This window comes from Myotis yumanensis, unplaced genomic scaffold (genome assembly GCF_028538775.1).
Source record: "Myotis yumanensis isolate MYYU_CA2020_CCGP unplaced genomic scaffold, mMyoYum1.0.hap1 SCAF_11, whole genome shotgun sequence".
NCBI lineage: Eukaryota > Metazoa > Chordata > Mammalia > Chiroptera > Vespertilionidae > Myotis > Myotis yumanensis.
This window is the reverse complement of record NW_027223762.1, coordinates 45,622,726-45,645,523: the sequence shown is the minus strand read 5'-3', so window position 1 is coordinate 45,645,523 and position 22,798 is coordinate 45,622,726. Positions and strand designations below refer to the sequence as shown.

At 46.9% G+C, this 22,798-nt stretch overlaps 1 protein-coding gene across 6 annotated transcripts in view; it reads left to right on the top strand.

Moving 5' to 3' along the window:
- The window catches only part of EVA1A (eva-1 homolog A, regulator of programmed cell death), a 65,713-nt gene that overhangs the window by 13,467 nt on the left and 29,448 nt on the right, over positions 1-22,798 (top strand). The window contains exon 1 of one of the 6 annotated variants that reach the window (XM_070429565.1): positions 4,811-4,893. The exons of the other annotated variants lie outside the window; for them this stretch is intronic. The gene's annotated coding sequence lies outside the window, so the exon portion shown is untranslated. Of the gene's footprint in view, positions 1-4,810; positions 4,894-22,798 lie in introns of those variants that run through there. 6 annotated transcript variants of the gene reach the window in all.

Sequence of the window (22,798 nt, the reverse complement as noted above, 5' to 3'; positions counted from 1 at the left end):
ACTAACTAAAGGGATAATAATTGTTCATTTTAGTACTGAGTGCTTATTCTGTGCCAGGACATGGTTAGGTTTAGCATTTTATGCTTTTACTCATTTAATCCTTATAACAACGCTCTAAAGTTAGTACTACTAGAGGCCCGGTGCACGAAATTCATGCACTGGGGGGGGGGCTCCCCTCAGCCCAGCCTGCCCCCTCTCACAATCCAGGAGCCCTCAAGGAATGTCCTACTGATGGCTTAGGCCTGCTCCCCGTGGGCCTAAGCCGCAGTCTGGCCTCCCTCTGAGGGAGGCAACCAGGCTGATCAGGGGAAGGTGCCGCCCCCGTCACCCCACTGCTGCTGCTGCTGCCGCTGTGGCTTTGTCTGGAAGGATGTCCTGCCCACACAGTACAGGGCTGCGCTACCCGGTCTAATTAGCATATTACCCTTTTATTAGTATAGATTTTGCAGACAAAGAAATGGAGGCACAGAGGCTAAGGAGCTTGGCCAAAGTCACACAGTGAATGAGGGGTAGGGCCAGGATTCACACAGATATCTCTTCACATAATGCAGGTAAAGGGCATAACCTAATGCTCTGCATATAGTAAGTGCTCAATAAGCGTGAGCTGAGCTTTATGTGCATTAATAAGAGCTGTAATCCACTGGGCTTTCCACCTACACCGTACTTGAGACCTAGCACTGTGGCGTTATTTTTTTTACAATTCCTGCTCCTTTTCTCTCCTCCTTACCCTGCCCTCAGCCACAGAGGAACAGGACATTGGGTCAGTCCCCTGTCACAGTGCCAGGTCAGCACCAATGAACTTGATGCTAAATGAAGCCTTATGTTTGCCTGGTCAGGGTCAGAAGAGCATTAACCCTTTGGAGCTGGGGTGTGGAGTCAACATAGCTGCGTGGAGGAGAGAGGTGCAAAGTTGGGGCAGGAACTACCTGACTGCAGCCTTGTCCTTTCCAAGCACGTGCCCCCTGCAGTGTGCACCTAGCACATAAATATTGGTGACGCCTGTCAGCGAATGTGGGACGGGTGGGTGAATGCCACCAGCTGGGTCTCCTACCTTATACTCGACCAGGTGCAGAGTACGCCTTCTCTCCAAGTATTACGAGGAACATTTATATATTAAAGGTAAACCTTGTTAAGAGAATTTAATGACCCATATGGCGTTTTGGAGAACTAGGCTTGAACCAGGCACTGACCTGCTGTGTGCGTTGTGTGTGACACCCGATACTAGGTTATGGCGGATCACTTCACCAATTTGGAACCTTTTATTTCATTGAATGCAGCCCTGGGCTTTGAAAGCTGAGTGCCTTGTTGCTGGTGCCTTGGCCACTTGCTTGGTAGGCCAGACTGCCTTGCCAAACTACCTGCACCTTTGTGTACTCTGGCTTCCTCCACAGCTGCTCCGCACAGCTGTGATCCCCCTAATTTGCTTTTTTTGGCAGATTTCCCCCCAAACTTCAGTGGGATGAGGTTCCCTGGTGCATGCAATGCCTTGCAGTTTTGTTCGGGGTCGCAGAAATACTCTAGCAAGCCTGCTTTTGAGGGTGGACAGGGTCAGACTTCCCTGCCCATCAACACATCAGAGACCCTTCAGACCCTCCTCCCCCCTACCCCCCATGCCTTTTCCCTTCAGATGGAGACTCTTACTGCCTGCTGGCATTATCCTGGTCTCCAGAGTCACCAGCTGCCTGATCTGAGAAACAGATTGCCCTTCTCTGGGGTGCTAATGCCTGGAGGAAAAGTCAGACCCAAGATCTTTGGGCATCTCTTGCATTTTCAGGGAGGCTTTCATAGCCTGGTCCAGAAGATAAACTAGCCCAGCAGGGCCTGTCAGGCCTGGGGCCAGGCTTCCAGACCTCTGATGTCACACTTTGTTGGCTGCCCTCTTGGGAAGCACCACTTAACTGACCAGATTCTTAATGAAGCTGGTTTCTGCTTGTGTGTCTGGTTCTAGGACAGATACCTCACCCTGTTAGGTCTTGGACTATTCCCTGTGAAACGTACCTTCATGTTTGACTCTATGGGAAGTCCTGTTTGGTGGTATAAGGGGCATATACTCTGGACCAGATTAGACTAGAGTGGCAATGGGATCTTGAGGTGTTAGGGTGTGCTTGGGGGGTGAGCAGCTCTGTGTTAGACACAAACGTGATGAGGACATGGTCCTCATCATCAGGGTCACAGTCCATGATGTGATGGACACATGAACAGGTCACCAGGGTGTATTAAATAGAATAGGAGAGATCTGGGAGCTCAAAGGAACCAGCCACAGTCTCTGCTGGAGGAGTCAGGAAAGGCTTTAGAGCAGCGGTCACCAACCTTTCGGACCTCACGGACCACCAGCAACTGCTGCTTTAGAGGGAAGATATTTGAGCTGGTCTTAATGTAGGAGCTTGCTGGGTTTGGTGGGACTGGCGATCGTGGCTGTTACAGATAGGAATCTGCATGTACACGGCCCAGAGCCAAGGAAGGGCCTGGCAGACGTGGAGGTGATGGTGGGATTAGGCCGCTGGAAATGGGCCTGGGGAGGTCCGGGAGTCTGTTCCTGCTATTGGGAGACAGTGGGGTGACATTTAAAGCTCAGGTGTGCTGGGCTCTTTGAATGGTGGCCCTGCCTCCTGTCTCTGCTGGCCTGCTTCCTCCTGGGGCAGTGGGACTGGAGCCCAGGGGCCAGGGGAGGGACACTCTCCAGTAAGCAAAGAAGCCATAGTCACAAACAAAGCTGTGCTCCATGGTCGGGGACTGTTGTTTTGTTTGCTTTTCAAAGCCCTGGCTGATGAACTGTGATGGCCCCTTCCCAGTTTGGACTTGTGAATGTTACTTTTAGAGCATCCAAAAGTCTCGATGAATTGCTAAGTAATTGATAAGTTTTTCAGGACTTAGAGGGAAGGAGGGCGAGCAGAAGTAATGGAAGGGGGGAGGGAGGAAGAGAAAGAGAGAGAGAGAGAGAGAGGCAGAGACAGAGATATGTACACACACACACACACACAGGTAGAGATCAGATCTGTCTTAAATAAACTCAGCATGTGACCCACCAGATAACTATCAGGATGGACACATTTCCTGGAGGTCAAGTTCACACTTGCAGTTCTTTTTGAACCCAAAGCCTTTGCATAGGTTTCACCACAGGTGACAGGTACATATGCTTGTTTTCTTTTTATTTATTATTATTTTTGTTGTTAATCCTCACCTGAGGATATTTTTCCATTGATTTTTAGGGAAAGAGGAAGAGAGAGGGAAAGACTCTAGAGAGAAACATTGATGTGAGAGAAACACATTAATTGGTTGCCTTCTGCATGAGCCCTGACCAGGGCCCCAGGCCAGGGAGGGGCCTGCAACTAAGATATACACCCTTGACCAGAATCGAGCCCGGGACCCTTTGGTCCGCAGACCGACACTCTAATCACTGAGCCAAACCAGCTAGGACTACATATGCTTGTTGGTTGGATGTTCTATATAGGTGTTTCTATAGGTTGTCCCCAGACTGCATTCATTTACTCACCACTTAGTGACCTGCTAGTACATAGTGAGTGACAAATGAGCGAACGAATGTTCTAGCATGAAAGTCACATTCTGACTCAAGGTGCTCGTGGCCTGAATGGGGAGACAGACAAGAAAACAGACCAACTCAGCGCAGTGGACCAGGGCCAGGTCAGAGGAAGACCCAATCCAGCCCGGAGTCAGGAACAGACGTAGAGGGAAGGGTGGTCTCTTCCGAGCATCCTCCCTCCAGGGAATGTGGTCCCATGGGTGGTTCCTAGTGTTGGCTTATAGTAGTGACACCTGGGGTAGGTGCCAGGCCCCATGCTGAGGACTTTATGTGCCTGTTTTGCAGCGATCCCCACAGCCACCCTCTGAGGTTGGTATCAGAGGAGGAGAAAGGGTCCCACCCATAGCCCAGAGGTGGACCTGGGATCATATTCAGGCCACTGGACTCCCAGCCCTTCACCACCAGTGGTTCTCAACCTTCCTAATGCCACGACCCTTTAATACAGTTCCTCATGTTGTGGTGCCCCCCAACCATAAAATTATTTTCGTGGCTACTTTATAACTGTAATTTTGCTACTGTTATGAATCGTAATGTAAATATCTGATATGCAGGATGTATTTTCATTGTTCGAGACCCACAGGTTGAGAACCGCTGCTAGTCTCAGGATGGTCATATTATCATCAAAGATGCTTTTAGAAAATCTAGCATTCAGAAAGGAAAGTCCAGGTGTGCGGGCTGCTGTGGCCAGGGAGGAAACAACTATTTCCTCCCAGGTTCCCCCCTTCCCCTCGCCCCTGCCTGATGTCTGAGTCCGCCCCGGGGACAGTTGGAAGCTCTCTGCTCTGGGGTTCAGCACCTCACCTTTCCTCCTCCCGCCCCCTCTTTGATCACCTGGGCTGCTTGCACTTTGTCCCCCGCCCCCGCCCCCCCAGAGGAGGTGGAAATGCCGCTCAGCAGAAAAGTCCCCATAAACTTGGGAGGAAAAGAAGGCTTCGACCGAACACCTGCTGTAATTTAAGCCTCTCCACTTTGCCCTGTGCCCTCCTGCCTGTGTCACTCAGACGGCAGGGAACAGCTTTCAGGGGATCTTGTTTCTGCACAGGGACCCCGATCAAAAGGGCTGCCTGCGGCCGTCTTGCCCTGGGCACGCACACAGACACGGCTGGCTTGTCCTTTCACTCGCTCATCTTGTTAGGACAGGACAGGCCCCCGCTGCCCGTGGGAGGGGACGGGGAAGGCTCTCCCTGGAAGACACGTGCGTTTGCTTCCTGAAGCTCCTGTGCTGTGTGCCACATGGCTGAGCAGCCCTGACAGCAGCTCCCTTTGCGGCAGCGAGATGGACCGTGAGCCCGTGCGGGGTCAGCACCGCCACTTCCCTGCTGTGGGGACTTGGTGCCTTCTTCTCGCAGCAGGTCAGTTACAGGGGCAGGGAAGGCTGGCCTGGAAATTCTCCAATGTCAGAGCCTGCTGCATGTCAGAGCAGCAGGGTGCACTGGGAGGACCTCGTGAAAATGCAGACAACGACCTGGACGCTCAGAGTCTGGAGAAGACACACGTGAAAGTGGAGTGTTCCTGGGGGTGGGCTTGTGTGCTCACAGATAGTTTGGTAGCTCTGCGTGTCTGCTCAGCTCAAGCCGTCAGTGTTGACTGACACCCTTGTGTGCCCAGCACGTTCTAGGCCAGTGATGGCGAACCTTTTGAGCTCGGCGTGTCAGCATTTCGAAAAACCCTAACTTAACTCTGGTGCCGTGTCACATATAGAAATTTTTTGATATTTGCAACCGTAGTAAAACAAAGACTTATATTTTTTATATTTATTTTATATATTTAAATGCCATTTAACAAAGAAAAATCAACCAAAAAAATGAGTTCGCGTGTCACCTCTGACACGCGTGTCATAGGTTCGCCATCACTGTTCTAGGCCCTGGGGACACAAGGATGAACAAGATGCTCTTCCTACTCAAGAACCTTAGCAGTCCAGCGTGGGTATGGGAATCAGAGGAAGTAGCGCAGCCCTGTACTGTCCGTCTCTCTCGTGAAAGTGAGTTCTCGGAGAGCATGACACATGTCTTGTTGATTCCCAAATCACTGGAGTCTAATGGGAACTCTGGCACATAGTAGGTGCTTGATCAGTGAATGTCGCGCCGCTCTCAAATGCTGTGCTGCAGGCCATCACAGAGTGTCCTGGGCAACCAGGTGAGGGGTGCCTAGATGAACTCAGTTTGGACAGCAGGTGGTTCCAAGAAGACGTGCATCTAGGAGGCTGAACTGGAGGCATCTGGTCTGATGAGAGAAGGGCATCCCGCGCAGAGGGACGGGCGAGGAGGACAGCATGGCTGGGTATGCTCCAAAGAAGGACGGGAGGGAGGAAGGTTGGAGAGCAGGGAGACAGATCTGTAAATGGACAAAGTGACCACATCAGGAACAGCCTTGCTGAAGAATTTGTTTTATTCTGCAGGCACTGGGGAGCTACGGCAGGATTTCACACAAAAGAGAGACAGGGTCAGAGTTTCATTGTGAAAATAGACCTCTCTGGCCATAGAGTTGATATCGAAGAGGAATAAGACTGGTGGCAGGAAGACAAGTTAGGACACCAGTGCGGCTTATAGAGTGGGGAAAGCTGAGGTGAAGTCAGCCAGACCTCAGCCTACATCCCAACCCCACAACGTCTTTGTGTAGCTTAGGTTGTTAATTAAATGTCTCTGAGCCTCTGTGTTCTCATCTGAAAACAGGGACTATAATTCCTCCCACATGGATGGTATGGACAGTGGTCAGGATTGTGTACAATGAAGTATGTAAACTGTCTATTACACTGATCAACCCATAATTGGCATGTGATAATAGTGGCCAATATTATTTTTAATATTATGGTTACTTATTATCATCCAGGTGAGAAATAATGAGCTTCTATCTAAGACACTAATAATAGGGGTGGAGAATTGGGAACAGACTCAAGAAATACTTTGGCAATAAAGTCCACACGATTTGGTGACTGATCTAGCGGGGGAGGAAGGGTGGGGCAGGAGTCTGCGATGACTTGGGCGTGTTGGCCTGGGCAACCAAGAGGCAGGATCGTACGGCTATTCATTATGAGAGGTAACAGAGGAGGAGGAGGAGGAGGAAGGAGCAGCATTTGCAGGAAAAGATGTCTAGCTCAGTTTCTGACTCACTGAATTTGAAGTACCGCAGGGATGGCCTGGGGACACATCTAGTGGGCACATGGTTCTGTAGGTTTGACATTCAGGAGAGAGGTCTTAAAGCAGATTCGTATGCAAACTTCTAGCAAGAGGAATGAAGTCACAAGGTGACTCAGTTGCTCAAGGAGCGTGGAGAGCACGGGGAGAGGAATTATAATGGCTAATGCTAATTGAGTGTGTGCTGTGTTTGTACTTCATGTGTGTTAATTCTCTCAATAACCATTGCCGGGAAAGACTATATTTATACCTATTTTTAAAGGAACAAACTGAGGCACAGGGATAGTAAGTAACTGCCTAAGGTCATACAGATAGATGTAAGTGATGGACCTGGGACTTTAGCCCAGGCAGTCAGGATCCGGGGCATGTGCTATCAATGTCTGTGCCAGATTGCCTCTGGGAGTGGGGGGCTTGGTCACAACACTGACCCCGAGGGACGGTGAGGAGAGGACCTGGTGGAGGCAGTGGGGAGGGGCCGGGCAGAGAGGTAGGAGGAAATGGGAGACTGGAATGTGGGAATCAATAACCTCAAGGGATGTGGAAATCACCTAGGAAAGAAAGAAAATATCCTTGGATTTGGGAATTAGGGAGCTGTTGGTGACTTAGTTTGAAAGACAAGGTGGTTGAGGAGCAAATGTAGGGAGAGGAAGTGGAGACGCCAAGCATAGACCGTTCTTTCCAGAAGTTTGGCTCTGAAAGTATCAGGGAGAGAAGTTGACCACTGGGGTGTTAGGTAGAGGAAATATTTTAGAGATGGAAAAGGCCTGTTAGTTATAAATGGGGAGGGGAAGAGCCAGAGGAGGCCCCACAAAGTGGCCACAAACGCACCTTGCACACTGGGAGAAGTATCTGTATGTTGATTTTCTTCTTTCACACAGATCTGAAATGTTTCTCCCCATGTTCTGGACAGCTTCCATAAAGACGGTTAGAAATCACTAACAAGTCCCTGATAGGTGTTTTGGATTGTCAGTTTTATTCGGTGGAATAGAGAAGATTTCTTCCATGATACCCCACTGTGGATCATTACATGTTAAATCCAGACCATATCAACATCTCCTCTGAATTGTCTTTCAATCATGCACAGGGAATTGGTTTCTGCTCTTTGGACCTCAGGGTGGTATGGTCATGGGTGACACAAAGCCTTGAGAGGAGAGAAAGGGACCCAGCTCAGTGGGGTGGGTGGATTTGCGGTGGGTAGGGGGCGGGGACACTAGCTTTGAACCAGACATGAGACACCTGATCCTCTGAGCAGAAGGAAAGGTGATTGGGTAGAAGGTAAGTCTGTAGAAGGAGACAGTTGCTTAGATCTTATAGGAAATGGGAGACGCATTATAAGGAGGTTTGCTGGGTGACAACCCTATGCTTGGAATAACCCTCAATGATTTGGCTGCTGCCATTTAAGTTCTCAATAGTGGAAAATACTGACATTTCCTTATGAATGCTTTGTTACCAGGCTTAAAGGACACAGGTTCAACAGGCTCTGAGGAGATGTATTTATCTAGAGCCAAAGACAGTCTCTGTGTTTTAACACATAAGATTCTTTGTTCAGACCACAGGTAGGGACCATGGGGAGTGAATGCTGACTTAAACAAGTAACTCAGGTTTATCTTAGTTCATGGTGCTGACATCTCTGAGGCTCAGGGCTGGAATTAGGGTTTGGCTGCCAACTTCATGAAGTTGCCTTGGTTGAAAAGCATCTTTGCTCTTCTTAGGAACTTCTCATGAAGTGCACACACCTCCACATAGGGCCTTTATGGATGTGCCTCTACCAAAGACACTGTCCATATCAGAAAGGCCACACAGGAAATGGAATTCTATAGAATATATATATATATATATATATATATATATATATATATATATAGACATTGTGTGCATACATATTTTGGGACGATAGATAGATAGATAGATAGATAGATAGATAGATAGACAGATAGATATATTCATATGAAGTAGCACCTTAGCTGAATTATTTGCTTGATCTTGAGCTTTGGGTATCAAAAACAGTGAATGATACATCTCTCAAGGGTCACATTTCAAGCGTGAAGTTTCCCTGGGTACTAGATACTGTGCGAGGCAGGGGAGGATCATTCCTGCTTGACCCTCACCCCACCCCATCTTGCCAAGGTCTCCGACCTGGATGTGAGCATGGAGCACAATGCCTTTGGCTGGGTGTGGGTGTGGTAGACAGACAGGACACTCTCCTTAAGGACAGAGGGATGGGGCTGCAGGAATCTTGCCCACCTTTTTCAGTCAGTAAGGAATGGAGGATGTCCTTTACCCAGAGGGTGTGGCCGGGATATTAGATGATTCAGTGCAAACATGGACTCAGTGATATCATCATACATGGGGCTTTATTCCAGTTCCATGGGTCTGAATTTGCTCTCCTGGGAAAGGACTATGTAAACATTCCACACCGATTTCAAGAGTGAGTGACTAAGGCTGTATACATGCTCCAAAGTTATTTGTGATGCTTATCCCCAGCCAACCTTCTGGACCGTGGAGCTGCAAGAGGGTCTCAGAAGCAGAATTCGGCATGCTCAGAAAATAACAGCTTTGATACCTTAGCTTCTTTCATTTGTATTTGATTCATTCATAAAATTTTTCATTCTTTCATTTGTTCACTGAACAAATAGAGCAACTACTATGTGGCTGGCTCCAGACAGGTGATGGTAATGTGGTGATGAATCCAACAGTCTTAGTTCTGCCTTCCTGGAGTTCACAGTTGTTAGAGAAAGAGATTAAAGAAATAAACTCACAAAGAAATGCATGAATACTATGGTAGGTACTATGCTGGAGAAGAACAGGGGAGGGAACGGGAGAGAACAGTTAGAGTAAGGTGTCTAGTGAGGAAGACAGATATGTAGACTCATATTGACAGTATATGACCTGCCATTTATTGGTGGGATATCACCTTCTAATAAGTTAGTGCCTGACCCTTGGATAGGACTGAGGGGGCAATTTGGGAAGGCTTCATAAAGGAAGGGATACTTAAGAAGAATCTTGAAGAATAGGTAGAAGTCTTCTGTGTGGAAGGGGGTGGCAGTGTCCAAGGTGAAGGGAACCTGGTGTGTTTGGAAGACTCATATTCAGCGCAGATGAAGTTTAGGCTGCACGGGGGGAGTGGGGGAGAGATGAGCCTGGAAAGCTAGGTGAGGGCCCATGAACGCGGCTTAGACTTCCTCTTAGAGACAAGTCACTGGAGGGAGGGATGAGCTAGCAAGGGGAGTGTTCTGGAACACATTACCAAGGGTCCAGCAGACTTTTTCTGTCAAGGACCAGATGGTAAACATTTTAAGCTTTGCTGGATGTGTCGCAACTACTCAGTTCTACCACTACAGGGCGAAAGCAGCCAAGGACAGTATGTAAATGAATGAGCATGGCTCTGTTCCAATAAAACGGTATGTACAAAGAACAGGCCATGGGCTGGACTTAGCTGTGAGCTGTAGTTTACCAGGCCCTGCTCAGGAACGATAATTCTGGTGGCTCAGTGGAGGTTGGATTGCAAGGTGGAGAGAATGGAGGTAGGGGGGCCAGTTAGGAGATGCTGCTTTCATTCAGGGGAACTAAGGGAGAGACCATGTGAGAAATGACCTGTGACATGCTTCAACATTAAAATGACAAGACTGCCCTGGTTGGTGTGGCGCAGTTGGTTGAGCAACAGCCTTTACACCAAAAGGTCGCGGGTTCAATTCCTAGTCAGGGCATATGCTCAGATTGCGAGTTTGGGGGATACAGGAGGCAACTGATCGTGTCGATGTTTCTCTCTCTCTCTCTCTCTCTCTCTCTCTGTCTCCCTCTCCTTCCTTTCTCTAAAATCAATAAAAAAATATATTTTTAAAAATGACAGGACTACATGTCCAATTTGAAGGGAACATGTCTAGTTGTTTCTTTAATGCTTAGTGAACTGATTCCTCCAGTGAAGAAAAAAGTTGTGGCCGTTGTGGATGTGTGACTCAGAACCATGTGCACATCCCGGGAGTTTATCTGCTGGTGCATCACGTGGATGACTTCATTGTCAAGCAGAATTCTTAAGGCTATTAAGTTGTATTTGCTATTTTCCAAACTGAAGTTTAGAAGTGGTAAGTCATTTGCCCAAAGTCACATAGCTGGTAAATGGTGGAATGAGACAGAGCCCCCGTCTAGTGTCAACATTCCTAAAATGTAGTCTTCTCCCCTCTTTGCCTATGCAGCTCCCTCCTCTCCCTTCTCTGACCCTATTCAGACCCATCTAGCCGTTTAGGGTTCTTAATAGGTCTCTGGCATAGGAAGAACTGAAGCTGAACCCTGGCTGGTGTGTTCAGTGGTTAGAACGTCAGTCTGTGGACTGAAGAGTCTCAGGTTCGATTCCTGGTCAAGGACACATATTTCAGTTCCAGGCTTGATCCCTGGCCCCCAGGTTGGGGTGTGTGCGGGAGACAACCAATCAATGTGTCTCTCTCACATCAATCAATGTTTCTCTCCCCCTACTCTAAAAATGAATGGGAAAAATATCCTCAGGTGAGGATTAACAACAATAAAACAAAAAAACAAAACCAAAAAGAAACAAGAACTGAACCCCTGTTTTAGATACAAAAACTGTTAGGTGTGAATTATTCTGTGTTTGATGAAGGACATACCTGGACTTATAGTTCTAACCTGACGATTTTGTTCATGTTACAATCCGGAGAAGACAGTGTGATATTAGGTTATGGATTAGAGAATCCCTGAACTTAAGTGCCTAGATTAGAACATTGTCTTATTCACTGAGTATTACAGAAGCACAGGAGATATTTATCAAATTGAGGCAATAATATCAGAAACGGGAACATTTGTAGGCTTAAACCCTGGAGGTCAGGTTTAGCATCTGAAAGGACAAATCTAACAAGTTTCAAGGAAGTCAGTTCAGTTACCATTGTCCATCAGGTTGTCTAGTAACCCCACCGATCATTAGCTCAGTGTCTGTCCAGGTTCAAATAGAGATGGCCTATGTGCTGAACATTTTAAACAGGACTTTAGAGACACAGAAATATTCCAGAACAACTGAATTATATCATGGATAGAGGTCCTTCTAGTGAGACCCATGGGCCAGGATTGGGTCCCATGGTAAACCAATGGCAAAGAGACCCTCATGAGTGATGTGAATCAATTTTGTGACCCACGCCTTGGGCCAGGGAGGATGGACACACAACAGAAGTGGAGCTCACCCACACCGAGGAGGGGGATGCTTGTTGGGGAGATGAATGTCAGTGTCTGCCATAGTCGTTGGTCTGTTTTGACTACCAGCCAGTAGTAATTTTCTAGGCGGCCGTAGCAAAGCACTACAAACTGGTGGCTTAGAATAACGGAAATTGCTGGGGTCCAACCCCAGCAGGTCCAGGGATCCCCAAAGGTGTGGACGGAATCGGCAAAGAAGGAATGACACGGAGACAGCCTTTAGTTGATCAGCAGCCTAGTCAGGACCTCTAGCCAGGATCTCCAGCCAAAGTTCTGGTCGGGATCTCCAGCCAAGTTCTGGTTAGGATCTCATGTTTATTGTCTTGTTACATCTGTATTTATACCAGTTGATTTTAATCCTGTCAATTTTCATTCCAACGGTTAGGGCGTTTCTTATCTCCATTCCAGGGAGTAAAGATTATGTAGCTTAAGCGTGATTGTTTGTAGTTAAAGTGATTAACTACCCGCCTGGCACTTAGTTAAGGGGTTGTATCCCCTCCCTCACCTCAGGGAAAAATCCCCACCTGGAGAAACAACCTTTCTCGGAGAGGTGACCTTGGTTAAAACACATGGTGCTAAGGAGAGCAAACATATTAAGAACAATATGCTATATATGCCAGGTCCCTTGAAACATCTGCTGTGCAGATGTTTCTTCCCTGCAGCGACTATGTCAAGCAGCAAGGATGGACCGGCTTCTGGCAGGAAATGTATTGTGTCACAGTCCTGGAGGCCAGAAGAGGTATCAGTGGGGCCATGCTCCCTCTGAAGACACTAGGGAAGGACCTGTCCCATTTCTCCTCTGGCTTCTGGTAGCCTTTGGCATTTTTGTCTTCCCCAGGTGGCTCTTAGCATTATCTTCCCTCTGTGTGTGTGTCTGTGTCCGAATGTCCCCCTTTTTTAAAAAAATATATGCTTTATTGATTTTTTACAGAGAGGAAGGGAGAGGGATAGAGAGAAACATCGATTAGAGAGAAACATCGATCAGCCGCCTCCTGCACACCTCCCACTGGGCATGTGCCCGCAACCAAGGTACATGCCCTTGACCGGAATCGAACCTGGGACCCTTCAGTCCACAGGCCGACGCTCTATCCACTGAGCCAAACCGGCCAGGGCCGAATATCCCCTTTTAATAAGGACCCCAGTCATACTGGATGAGGGCCCACTCTAATGATCTCATCTTCACTGAGTTAAACAGAAAAGACCCTATTTCCAAATAAGGCCTCATTCTGAGATACGGGGCTTAGGACTTCAGCATATCTTCTTTGAGGGACATAATTCAACCCGTAGCACAGTTCTTTCCCATGAAGAATTCAGACGGCTTCCTCAGACTGAGGTGACTAAGTGGACTCAGTCCGGATCCTACTTCAAAGTATTTCCATCTGTGGTCATTTTCTGCCCACTTCCTCCACATGATGCTTGGGAGCTGGGGGTTCTGTCTCTATTTACTCATAATTGATCATATTTCAGATGGTTTCTTGTCCTCACTGCTGCCTTGGCACTGGCCAGCGTTCTCTCGGTCACACTGCGTTTGTGCCCCCAGCCTCTCCTTTATCCACTTTTCACTTTGCTCATTCACTCACTAGTTCACATAACAATAAGTGTTGAGTTCCTATTGCATTCCAAGCACACACTAAGCTCTGAAGATATAAAGATGAAAAAGACAGTTCATGCTCTCAGGGAGTTCTAGAGGGAGGCCACACAAGCAATAGTGTGACACAATTGAAAACAAAAGATTTCTACTGTGCCGTTCTCAGCGTAGCATCTCCCTTGGCTCCCCGGTGCTGACAGAAGAGTTCAAGCTAGCAGAGCACACGAGGCCCCTTCAGCAGCTTCATCTCTTGCCATTCCTCCCCCTTCACTTTATGCCATACCCAATTTTGATCCACTCGCTCATCCCCAACTATACAGTTTTCCATCTCCAATCTTGTCTACACCAATGCTCTCTCTATTGGAATGCGTTCCCCCTCACTATCCTCAGCTATTACCTACTTAATTAACTCCTATTTCTTCTTAGAGGCTCATCCCTGGGGCTGCCTCTTCCAACAATGCCCCACACCACATCCTCTCTTAGTTCCTCTGTGCTCCCTTCCCCTGAAGAGATACTGAACCAGGGCCTGTTTATCTTCATAACTCCAGTTACTAGCATCACGCCTGTATTGATGGTGCTTCATCAATAAAAGAGGAAATGAGTGATTCCTCGCCTGTGCTTTGCTTCTGCCCTCCAGGCTGTACTTTTCCCTTGGCTTCCTCCCCTCAAAATCATGTGTCTGGTTGCCACTTTTTTCTCTACCACAAATCCAGAGGCCTCACTGCTCAGGACATTCTTTCTGTTTTGCTGACACCTCAGCTATGCTGGCTCTAATGGTCTGCGGCCACATGCGGTTTCCCACTGGCTATCTCTCTTTGGTCTGCCCTGCTTCACACAGAGAAAGGCCTGCGGACTTACTTGTGGGGAAGTGGTTCTCATAGGACAAGCAGAACTTCCTCTATGGCCTTCCCTGTTTCTCCATTTCCAAAAGCCCCCACCCCAGCTCCAAAAAGCAAGAAACACTAGTTCTGTTTCACTAATTAATTCAACAAGATTCTGGTGTGTTTTTTTTTTGCCCTCCCCCTCCCCCCAGGTTTGCATCTGGGACTATGTGTGAAGCACACTAACTCACATCTGGTTTCTTCCTTTCGAACCAAAAGATCTTTCTTTTATCCTTTCTTGCTTAATATATTGGGTTTCTCTTGTGTATTAGAAAACACAGTGATTTTCAATTTTTAAAAAATATTTTTTTATTGGTTTCAGAAAGGAAGGGAGAGGGAGAGATAGAAACATCAATGATGAGAGAGAATCATTGATCTGCTTGCCTCCTACCCACCCCTTACTGGGGATCGAGCCTGCAACCCAGGCACCTTTGACTAGAATCAAACCTGGGATCCTTCAGTCTGCAGGCCAACACTCTTACCAACTGAGCAAAACTGGCTAGAGCTGATTTTCAATTCTTTAGTCTTAAAACTCTTCTAATGAAATCTTTTTTTGTTGTTGTTAAATTAAATCTTTATTGTTCAGATTACATTTGTTCCTCTTCCCCCCCCCCCTAACTCCCCTCCTCCCAGTTCCCACCCCACCCTCCGCCCTCACTCCCCACCCACTGTCCTCATCCATAGGTGCACGATTTTTGTCCACTCTCTTCCCGCATCTCCCACTCCCCTTTCCCCCCCAAGAATAGTCAGTCCATTCCCTTTCTATGTCCCTGATTCATTATGATCACCAGTTCATTCTGTACATCAGATTATTTATTCACTTGATTCTTAGATTCACTTGTTGATAGATGCATGTTTGTTGTTCATAATTTGTATCTTTACCTTTTTCTTCTTCTTCCTCTTCTTAAAGGATACCTTTCAGCATTTCGTATAATACTGGTTTAGTGGTGATGAAGTCCTTTAGCTTTTCCTTATCTGTGAAGCTCTTTATCTGACCTTCAATTCTGAATGATAGCTTTGCTGGATAAAGTAATCTTGGTTGTAGGTTCTTGGTATTCATCACTTTGAATATTTCTTGCCATTCCCTTCTGGCCTGCAAAGTTTCTGTTGAGAAATCAGCTGACAGTCGTATGGGTATTCCCTTGTAGGTAATTGAGTCTCTTTCTCTTGCTGCTTTTAAGATTCTCTCTTTGTCTTTTGCTCTTGGCATTTTAATGATGATGTGTCTTGGTGTGGTCCTCTTTGGATTCCTTTTGTTTGGGGTTCTCTGCGCTTCTTGGACCTGTAAGTCCATTTCTTTCACCAGGTGGGGGAAGTTTTCTGTCATTATTTCTTCAAGTAGGTTTTCAATATCTTGCTGTCTCTCATCTTTTGGTACCCCTATAATTCTGATGTTGGTGCGTTTGAAACTGTCCCGGAGGCTCCTTATGCTATCTTCGTATTTTCGGATTCTTTTTTCATTTTGCTTTTCCAGTTGGGTGTTTTTTGCTTCTTCGCATTTCAAATCTTTGACTTGATTCTTGTGCTTCTCTGGTCTGCTATTGGGTGTCTGTATAATATTCTTTATTTCAGCCAGTGAATGCTTAATTTCTAGTTGGTCCTTTATCACAACATCGAGGGTCTCATTAGATTTCTTGAGGCTCTCATCAAGTTTATCGGCAGTTTCTAGCAAATTATTGAGAGCCCTCAATAGTGTGTTTTTTAGCTCTATGTCCTCCATTTCTGTCATGTCTTTTTGTCTCTGCATTTTTATGCTTTCTTGGTGCACCCCCTTGTGGTCTTTGTGTGCAGTCTTATTGTAGTTAAGCCTTAATTGTTGTCGGCAATACTAGGGGTAAATTGTCCTCCAGGCTAACTGGCTTTGAGAGTCAGCTGTGTCTGCAGTGGGAGAGCTTCTGTGATGAATCTCTAGGGCGGTGCTAATCCAGCCTTTGCCTGAGGCTCTCCGGCAAATGCCTCTGTGCAGGGCTTGGGCGGGGCGGGTCCCCGGGGATCTACAGGGCGGGCGGGGTGAGCAGTTATGGCTGCTCTCAGTTCCATCCCCAGCGGCTCTGCAACCGCTGCAAACCTCGGAGAGAAAGCTGCCTTCCCACTTCTCCCGTTTGAGGCTGGGTCCCTAGAGACTCACCCAGATCTGGACCTCAGAGTCTGAAACTCCCTCCCAGTTGAAAACAACAATTGCGCCCTCCACCGCTGGCCTGCTCCACGTGCACCTCCGCACCTTAGCATTTCACCTCCGCACTGTGCCTCCTCTGATTCTCGGTATGGATTTCTCTTTACTTCTAGTTGTAGAATCTCTCCTCAGCCAGCCTTCCTGTGGTTCTGGGTGATGTCCGTTCTGTCTTTTAGTTGTATTTTTGAAGTGGTTGTTGGAAGCAGCAAACTCCAGCGTTAACCTATGCCGCCATCTTGGTTCTCTCTTCTAATGAAATCTTATATGGAATATCAATGAGGAAAGCAGAAGAAACAAACATACATCATCATTTTATTTGATCATTCTAATTGGTAACATACAGTTAATGAGTGAAAACAATGAGATTGTTATGATGAGCTAGAAAATTTGAAGTTGAGGGTTTGGGATGACAGTTGCAGCCTCATAGCCTCCTCACTCTTAATGCGCCCCTGTATTTTGTATGCGGGCTGGACGGCCTGGAGAGAATTGTGACAACTGGACACTGGAAGTAGTGATGCTTTTAAATAGGCGACCTTGCAGGGTCAGGTTATTGTGACTAAAGTGACCCAGAAACTTGAAAGGAATATAGCAAAATTTGGTTTTAAAATTAACTCACTAATGCTATGTGACTGTTTGAATCTCTTAATTATAAAGCATCTAAATGAAATGAATAGATGAACAGGTTCTTCATCCAAGTTATACCTTTGTTGGACAGAGAATACTTCCCCAAAATATACTTGCCATTACAAGTTGGGAATTATGTTATTTACATTATTTTCAGAAGCTTCTGTGCCTGCTTCTCTGTAGTAATCACTTAAAACCTTTAACACAATAAAAAAAAATTAATTTGACATGTTGAGTCAAAACTCATCAGGACACTTTATGGGGTGAGGAGGGATGGTCACGGCATGGCCCTGCATTTCTGAGTTGGTCGTTTGGATTTTTAAAAGCCCGCCAAGCACTCCAAGGATTAAACAAGCATGAAAGCTGCCGACAATACTTACCATTGTGCCACATGTCACTTTTCACTGTCCAGTGGATCATTAATCTTTACATGAGCCTGGGTACCCCGAGCCTTGCCTGCATTTAGTTGAGTGTGTCACAGGTGAGCCCGGGTGGTGGACGCGCTTGATCGGACAGTTTCACAGCAGGAGGAGACTTGTATGGGTGTGAACTGTTAAAAGACATGTTTGGAACTACAGCTTTCCTCATTCATGCCCTATCTACCTGTGTTCAGACATATTCATGGTGTTGGCAAGAGAGCCTGTATTTTTGGAGGTGGGTATGACTATACTAAGCTGTGGTTTGTGGAGTCTGTGATGGTTTACATTTGGCATATCACACACTTGAGTGTGTCTGTTTGAAGTTTTAAAAATGATTTTTAAAATGGTATTTAAATCAAGCCTTGGTAGAACCCTAGAAACAAGCAGGTTGAACCCCATTGTGTTGGGGGGAGGTGCAAGACCAGTGTGCTTTCAGGGGAGCTGCTGAGCTGGCTTGATGGGGCTCCCTGTTAGAATCAGAAAGGTGTCTGCTCAGCTCAGGGTTGTCACACCCCAGGTGCTCAGCACCTTGTCTGCATTGAATTGAATTGGCGCGAAGCCAGGCCTGTGTGGCTGTGGGACTAGCTCCCCCTGGTGAGGAGCCATCAGGAGTCTCAGGTGGAAGCTTCTCGCCTCCCCAAGGATCCACACAGTTCCTGCAGGAAGACTGGTACCTGCTACCTAGGATTTCCCTTTTCTCCAGCTCCATGAGGGGTTGCCTGGGTTTCCAGACTTCCTACAGTCAGGGTTTTTTAAAAAAAATATTTTTATTGATTTCAGAGAAGAAAGGAGAAGGAGAGAGAGATAGAAACATCAATGATGAGAGAGAATCATTGATTGGCTGCCTCCTGTATGCCTACTTTGGATCAAGCCCACAACCCAGGCATGTGCTCTGACCGGGAATTGAACCTGACTTTCTGGTTCATAGGTCGAAGCTCAACCACTGAGCCATGGCAGCCAGGCATATAATCAGGGTTTTTGATCCATCTCTCTGACTTCATCAGGGTCCCTGTGCTTATGCTCTGGTTTTTATAATTGTAATACGCTTAGAAGTCAGCTTGGGACTAGTAGGCCAAAACAGAAAAGCATCAGAACCCGGAATGCTCTTTATTCCCCTTTGCACAATCCTGGTTGGGCATTATTTCTGAGTCCACATTTGCAGATGCCTCCGATATGCTGGACTTGGGAGGTCTCCCTGGTGGTAGACTAAATGAAGCCTTTGCTTAAATACTGGTTAGGAATAAAATGGCAACTGAATCGCCTTTTTAATGGCCTGGGATAAGGATCCACAAGTCTGCCAACATGTCCTGCCCTACTTGCAATACTAGAGAGAAAGCCACACAGGATTGGTCATAATTATTTAAGCACATATGGTGGGGCTGACCAATGGGGCTGAAATTCTTTTCACTCCCAGTGTGGTCTGAAGGCTGTGATTCTGTCTGACCACTTCCTGCCAGTCTCCATGACGTGTCCTTCCTTCTCCAGGGTCCAGCCTTGGCCTTTGTCAGGATTGCCTCATCTATTTTCATACTTCAGATAATGACTCTGAAATGGCTTTAATTATCACTCCAGGATCTCAGTATGACTCCAAGCTTCCTTTCCAAAGCTTTCCCAAAAAACTTCTTTTTAAAATATATATATATATATATATATATATATATATATATATATTATTGATTTTTTTTTTTAAATATATTTTATTGATTTTTTACAGAGAGGAAGGGAGAGAGATAGAGAGTTAGAAACATCGATGAGAGAGGAACATCGACCAGCTGCCTCCTGCACATCTCCCACTGGGGATGTGCCCGCAACCCAGGTACATGCCCTTGACCGGAATCGAACCCGGGACCCTTCAGTCCGCAGGCCGACGCTCTATCCACTGAGCCAAACCGGTTTCGGCATATTATTGATTTTTTTACAGAGAGGAAGGGAGAGGGATAGAGAGTTAGAAACATAGATGAGAGAGATACATCGATCAGCTGCCTCCTGCACATTCCCCACCGGGGTTGTGCCCGCAACCAAGGTACATGCCCTTGACCGGAATTGAGCCCGGGACCTTTCAGTCCATAGGCCAATGCTCTATCCACTGAGCCAAACTGGTCAGGGTTCCCCCAAAACTTCTTTATATTTCTTACAAGCTGGACAAACTCAGTGTTCTTGGGTCTGCTTTTGCCTCCTCCATGAAGGAGACTCTGATATAAGGCCCCTATTTCCAAATAGTTTATAGCCTAATATAAGTAGGTAAAAAGCATGGACTTTTACTGTCTGAAAAAGATTAACACACAGGATTATGAGAGTCCAAAAGGAGGGAGCAATTATATACATAGGGAAGGATCAGAAAAATGTTCTTGCAGGAGGGGACGTAGCATGGATCTTGAAGGATGGGTAGGATCCAGAAATGCAGTCATGTAGAGAAGTACATTTATCAGAACAAAACTCAGAGATAGAACCAGGTGGGAAGTATATGGAGAAGAGAATGACTCCATTGGCCTGGACATTGGGCAGTGTTGGAAGGGCTGGCAAGAACCCATGAAGAGCCTTGATCTGCAGGCTCACATTTGAATTTTACTCCACAGGTGACAATTTTAGAACAGAATAGTGGCATTATTAGAACACTTGTTTCAGAATGCTCCGGCACCAGTATATGATATTGGGGTAGGGGGAGAAGAAAGAGAAGGAATTCCTGAGTTCGGTGAGTGGTAGTGGGGATGGAGAGTTAGAATGGACATGAGATTGATTTTTCAGGCCAAGAGAGCGGAAGACCCCAAGTTTGAGCCTGAGGGATTGGGAAGCTCAGGATATTATGAACATTGTAGAGAAAAGAGAAAGTGGGTGGGTGGGGGCAATGAATTTAGAACACTTTGGGCTGGAAAGCTCTCTGGGAAATGCAGGTAGAGTCTTCCATCTTCCCCTTGTCCAACCTCAATGTTCTGGACTCCCCTTTCAGGTCAGGGTGGTATGGCTGCCTGCCCTACTCCTCCCAGCTAGAACCAAACCCATCTTATTGCCTGAGTTTATCTGACTTGAAGCAGTAAATCCTTGAGACCTGACCCTCTGGGCATAGGTATCAGGGCATCGGTGCTGGTGGGCCAACCCAAAGCTCTAAGGCTAGTCATGAGAACCCTCCTGCCCATCTCCAACCATGTGCTTTGCCTCACAGGGCCAGCTTTTGCTTGTCTCTTTTCCAAACTCATGTCCATTTCTGATGTTCTCCTTTGTAGAGGCCTCCTGACACCCACGGACAGAACCCAGACTCTGAAAGCTAGTCTGTAACTTCTTGGGTTTTCTGTCTGTTCCACCAACCTAGGGGACACCTTCTGGCTTCTACTCATTGGTCAGTTTTAAGACCCATGGTGTTAGCTCAACTCTTACCTTCAAGGACCAATCTCCAGTGCCTATATCATCCTCAGGGATGGGCCCTGGCCTTCTCCTTACTCCCAGGTGCTACTTCAAGTCCAGCGCTTCATCAGAAACTCCAAGGAGATGTTAGGTGTTCTGCGGACGCACAGCAAACACTGCATCTTGCGCTCACCTGTGAACTCTGATGAAACCAGCTTGCATCCTGCCTCCCAGGTTTTGAAAATTCCTTTGGAGTCTCACCCCTCCTTCTGTCCCTGCCTTGGTGGTTCTTCCCCACTGGGCATCTGACCTTCACACTCACTGGAGGTCTTTGGACTGCCGGTGCTGATGTTTCCTGTCTTGGCTGTTTTTCTGCTGGTTGCACGGTGGTTCTGACAGTGCCATCATCCAGCTCCATGGGAGCTTCCTTTGTGTTAAGGTTCGGGGACTGCAGAAATACACCGAAACTGGGGAGAGAGCTGGGAGCACTCGGAGCTTTTGTGATGTAGTCCAACATCGTCAACACTTGGTTCTCATTCTGAAGACTTCACATAATTAAAACCGTTCCTGGCCAACACTAAATACATTTTGCACATGTTGCTTGAATTACTGTGCAGTCTTACCCTAGCGTGGCTTTCTCAGAGATTAATATTTCACTGAAACGATTCCTCTGGGTAGACTGCAGCCAGCAGCTGTGAAAACTCAACATTTGCTTTATACAATGAAACTTTAGGACAGGGCTGCTTTTCACGTTTCTCAGATATGCTGCTCATTTGGAAAAAAAAGCATTCTTGGCAGAGAGCTTGTGGCATGAGCCAAATATCCCCGCTTGAGCTTCTATGTATTCAGCTACACAGTAATGAGAAAATGTGGTTCAAAATGCCCATTATAAAAGTCTGGCCCATATAAGTTATAATTACCATTTATTTATTGAGCACCTACTATGTGCTAGGCATCTTATATATGCTGCATCCTCACAAACCTCCTGTGACTGTGCCAGCCCTGGGTCTGTTTGCCTCTGACCCCTGCTCTGCCCTGGAGAGCAGGGGCTGACCTGGAGGCTGCCCCTCTCAGGCTCAGGGGTGCTCTGGCTTCCTGTTGAGTTTGGCCGATGGAGGCACCAGTGGCAGGGGGGGGGTAGAGGGAAGGAGGAAGGTAGAGCACATCCTCCCTCTTTCTCTTCATCGAGCATCTCCTCCCATTAGTGACTGCATCTCCATGGCTCCAGCTCCCGCTGTGTGAGTCCTCCATGTTACCTGGTGACCCTGGCTCCTGGGTAACACTGCCCCCTCCCTTTGTTCCTTCAACTGCCTGCTGCTTGTGGTTGCTAATCTGTGGATTACCTCAGGGTCCTATCCTGTACCACCTTACTCCAACGAATTCGTCTTTTTAAAGCCATCCGAATTTGAGATCTTTACACTCTTAATTTTGCCGTCATCGCAGCAATCTGCAAATCTCAGCTTCTCTATCACCGTCGTCAACATGGATTTCTATCTTTATCACTGCAATCAGCTCCCTGCACTACATTCCTTCTTTTGCTAGTACTTGGTGCAGTTTCTGTTTCTCTGCTTAGCCGCTGATGGATGGATTGAGATAGAAATCATAAGCCTTGTTTTACTGACAAGAAAACAGAGGGTCAGTGTTAACTGACTTGCCCAGTCTTAAAATAGGAAATAGTGGCACTTGGGGTTAAGCTCAGGCCTGATCAATGCTGAAGCGTGTGCCCTTTCCCCTACAATCAGCCTCTCCGTTTCCTGGTGCCACACAAACCAAGTGTAACTCCTCCTGTTTAATCCCTTCATATTCTGGGAAAAGAAAACTTTCATAATCTCCAAGATTTCCCAAGATGAAATGTTCTCTTTCCTTCAACTGCTCCTCATGAAAATGAAGTTTGAGTTTCTCC